Source organism: Palaemon carinicauda, chromosome 11 (genome assembly GCF_036898095.1).
Source record: "Palaemon carinicauda isolate YSFRI2023 chromosome 11, ASM3689809v2, whole genome shotgun sequence".
NCBI lineage: Eukaryota > Metazoa > Arthropoda > Malacostraca > Decapoda > Palaemonidae > Palaemon > Palaemon carinicauda.
The window spans coordinates 101,187,036-101,192,035 of NC_090735.1; positions in this window are offsets into that span (position 1 = coordinate 101,187,036).

Below are 5,000 nucleotides of genomic sequence, written 5' to 3' on the forward strand. Positions count from 1 at the left end.
ATAGAACAAATGAATTAATACTTGAAACAAACCCCTCAAGTTTGAAATTTTCTTTTGAAATACCTAGAAAATTATCAACATATCGATACCAAAAAAATTGGGAGGACCACACTGAGGAATTAATCTAAATTAAAAAAAAAAAAAAAAAAAAAAAAAAGCTCCAAATATATGTTGGAGGGGAGAAAGGATTACCTATGGCCATAACAAAATCTTATTCATAGTAATCTCCATTAATATTAAATTTACACTTTTTAATGAAGAGACAAATGAGTTCAATAACAGTATGGGTTGGTAAAGGTAAATCGTAAGCATCTAAAAAACTCGACGGGAAATCAAATAAGTCATCAGCTGGCACCTTGGTAAACAGCGAAGTCACATCAAAACTTAATAATCTATGTCTGAACATTAGGTTAACTTTTTGTAATTTATCGCAATTATCAACGGAATCCTATATATGAGAGGTTAAAATAGATCCTATGATTAGGGAAAGTAATTGTACTAATAATTGGTCTGATTGGATTTCCTGTTTTGGGGGATTTAATCAAACCATATAAAGAAGGCAATGACGGACCAGTAGAGGTAAAGGCATAAATTAAGGCTTTTTCTTGTTTTAGGATATATTTTAAGTTTTCGTTAAAATCTTTGATGATATCGTCTAGAGGATTAACTGTTAATTTCATGTAGGTGAAAACATCTGTTAGAAGTACATACAGCTTTTCTAAATAAGTGGTTTTGTTCATAAAAACTAATACATTAGCTTTGTCTCCTTTTGTTATATGTTATTCACAGTCATTTTATAAAGATCTTAAGGCTGTTAAAAAACGTTTGGGGAAATTGAAGGTGTTTGCAGAATCCATCACAGAATAATGCCTTTTAGCAATGTCGATGATACATTGGGGAATTTTCTTACTTTTTCCAATTTTACAAAGGCAGTAGTAATATTTACACTATTAGGTATTTTATTTACTGCGAACCATAAACCATACCCTAAGTGAAGTAAAAGTGGCTTATGATCGAAATACACTGTAATCTCTTAATTTTGTGGGCGATTCACATAGACCTCAAACTTATTTATCACTACAACTCACACTAGCAGTTCTTTTTCAACTGTCAAGTAGGCTTGCTGATGTTTTTTCAGCTTCGACGACATGAAATAAACAGGGTGAAGATTCCTTCCTTATCTTCTTGCTATAAGACAGCTCCAATCCCATTATCTGACACATCCAATTCGATAAGGAATTTCTCGTTGAAATCAGGTGCTCGCAGTATCGGTTTTCAAGTTAATATCGTCTTTACCCTGTTGACGGATTCCTGGCACTCACTGGTCCATACAAATTTTTTCTTGTGGCTAGTCAAATCCGTTAAGGGAGTGACTACAGCCGAAAAGTTTAGGCAAAAAACATCGGTAGAATTCTGCCATCCCTAAATAAATGTTGTAAGTGCTTCTTCGTTGGGGGGACGGGTGACGCTTTCCTTATTCCTTCGACGTTAGCGACTACCGGGGTGAAGTCTTCTTACTTCAAATCCGAAGTACCGAACAGTCGCATTTCCAAATTCTCTCTTCTCCAGGTTAATCGTCAGCTTTGCTCTTCTCAGCTTTTGAAATACCTTCTCCAGGATTCGGAGATGTTCCTCCCAGTTCGATGAATATACCACAATATTGTCGAAGGGTATCCATCACTCATTTGAAAAGTAGCGGGGGAGTTAATTAGATCAAATGGTATGACGGTGTATTGATATAACCCAAATGAGGTTATAAAAGTGGATAACAATTTTGCGTTGTCGTCCAAAGGAATAAGATGATAGCCTCCTAACAATTCGTTCTTTGAGATGAACCTCGCTTGCCGATATAATCGAGTAGTTGGTTGATGAGCGGCAATGGATAATTATCGGTAACACTGATCGAATTTATCTTTTGGTAGTCCATGCACATCCTGAAAGAATCGTTCAGTTTTTTCACGAACAAGCATGGAGAGGTGTAATGGCTAGAACTTTCTTCGATTAATCCGTTTTGTAACAAATAGTCCACTTCTTTTCTCATGACTTCTCGGTGATAAAACGACAGTCGATAAGCGCATTGTTTAAATGGTCTTTCCATTGTTTTGAGGTGTATCTCATATATTGTCAGGTTAGTTCGTTTCGGGATATCATAGATAATTTCAGGGAAACTTCTAATTAACTGGCTTAATTCCTCTTGTTCCTCCTGATTCAAATGAGCTAATTTCTCTTCCAAGTTCCGAATGATAGACAAATTAATAATGATATGTTTGCACCATACACATCTGTGAAGCTTTGTCTCGTTTTTGCTTAAGTAGGTTTTCAGTAGGTTAATGTGTACTTTACTTTGACTTTTCCTTCTCTCTAGGGTTTCTGCTAACATTCTAATCGGTCCTCGTACTTCTCATCCAAATATCATCTCATTTGAGCTACATCCCATGCTTTCTTGATAAGCATTACATACCTCAAATGACATCAACGGTAGTTCGATATCCCGTTCATTTCCAGTTTCGTTGCAGAACTTCGTTAACATACTCAGAGTTTGATGAAATCTCTCTAATGTACCTTGGGTCTTTGGATGATAAGCAGTTGATAGTTGTTGTTTCACATCCAACAGTTTCATTACTTCCTGAAACAATTTGACGTGAAATTCGTTCCTCAGTCACTTCAAACGATTTCCGCAATACCAAACTTAGTGAAAAAGTCTAGTAACTTCTCGGCAATTATTTTGGCACTGATGTTCCTGACGGGTATGATTTCTGGTTATTTCGTTACTGGACACATCAAAGTTAACATATATTCGTGACCTTTTTTCATCGTTGGTAAATGTCACACAATGTCAGTCATTACCTTGCTGAAGGGTTCTCCTTGCACTTTAATTGGGTGTAACAAAGCCTTCTTAATGTACTTGTTTGGCTTTCCAGCCATTTGACATATATGACATGTAGGGCAAAACTGGCTCACGTCCTTATGCATGCCACGCCAGAAAAAGTGTTTCAAAATCTTCTCCATTATCTTTCTTATCCCCATATGTCCCGTCTCGTGTGCTACGGCGATCACCTGTCTGCTCAACGGTGCGGGAATCAATATCGGACAGTATATCCCCCATTCCGTATTCCCAGGGATATCGGGAGATCTATGCTTCCTCATAAGCAACTGATCCTTAAGATAATAACAGATCGGAGCCTACTGTGTCTCTGTCTCGTCCACCACACGGTACAATAACTTGGTTAACGATGCATCCTTCCGCTGCAATCCTATCAGCGTTTTCCTACTCATTTGTCCTACTTCTAACGCTGTGTTTTCTACTTCTTCCAGGTCCATCTTTTCTTTGTCTTCTTCTCTACTTATCTGTCATTCCTCTTCTCTCGGGATTACTCGGGAGTTCCCTTCTTCGGAATCCTCTTCTTTGGAAAACAAATGCTCCAAGTTCATCACTCCTTTGATTTCTTTTTCTTATTTTGAAGCAACTTTCTTTGTCATACTCCTAGTCGTTACACAACTAGGAAACAGATACAGGTAGTCCTTCTCGAGTTCATTCGCAGGACTATACTTCAATGGTTTCTCCGTTAAAATGGGACAAGACACAAATGATGCTCCACCAACCTCATTACCCTGCAAGACTTCTACTCCTTTGACAGCCAATGAATCCTTTACCACAAAATCAAAATTACCTGTCACCAACTCGCATGGTAGTTTCAAACGGCAAATATGGGTAACCTCTTCACCTCCTATTCCCTTCACAATAACCGATTCTTCTATGAGAGACTGTTCCACCAACAGGTGTACTCCTCGTATCACCACACCATGGTTGTAACCTCACAATATCTTGACCGGGGTTTGCTCACTCCTATCTATTGATCCTAACATACCTTCATAAATATATGGTTTAAAGGTATCCACACTGTTTGGGTTGGTCATATTTATCGTGTAAACATTGTCTGGTTTATTTTCGTCTTCGTCCTTTCACGATTGTTTCTGTGAAGTCAAATTATCCTTAATCACTTGGGTGACTGCTTTCGGTTGGTTCAACAAATATTTCTTACTGATATGGCATCTCTCGCCACACTCATAACTGGCAATATTAACCTTCTGCACTTCTTTTATGATACTTGAAATTGGATGATTCAACGATTGTTGCTGTGGCACTATCACATTCTACTTAGGAACAGCACCAGTGCTACTTCCGCTGAAACTATTGAACTTGTTCACGTTGTTATTACTGAACTGGTTTCCATGGTTCGGCGAATACTTGACACTTGGTCGGAACGACAGTTGAAACGACATACCCAAGGAGTGTTCACGACTGATAATATTGTAATCTTCACTCAGCGAAGTGGCTTTATCCATTTTATTCACCTCTCTCTTTCTCTCTCTCAAATACGTTTGAATATGTTCAGGAATTCATCATAGATATTGTTCCAGTAATACTAATTCTTCTAAATTAGCCATCTCCCTCACATTAGCAGCCTCTGTCCATCTCTTACAACATCGTCGTACCTTATGAGCGTAATCCAGGAAAGTCATTTTCTCATCCTTCCGCAAACTTTAGAACCTTTTATTTTAATATTCATGGGTTATCCTATACACTTGTGGCACACTCCTCTTTCCTTCTTGATACTCCTTCCTCTGGTCCTGAGATAAGGATAGGTAAGCATTGCGCCCTTTCCCAAAGAGTACACTCTGCAATAACACAGATCATTTATATTCTGGCCATTCCATCGTTGATGGGACCATTTCAAAATGATCGAAGAACTTATCTGGAGCTTCTTCTGTGAACTTTGGAATTAACCTCTGAGCATTTGTCACATTAAAAACGGGATCGTGCATAGCTGGGGTCGCCTCTGTCTGCGTTGCTGACCATGCACGAGCTTTCAGCATTTCCAACTCCCTCGCATGTTGTGCTATTTCCCTTGCCTCTTCCTTCTCTTTTTCTTACATTTTCCTAGCAGGTTTTGTGATGTCTTTGACTTCTTTTTCCTGTCTTACTCCCATTTCTTTGG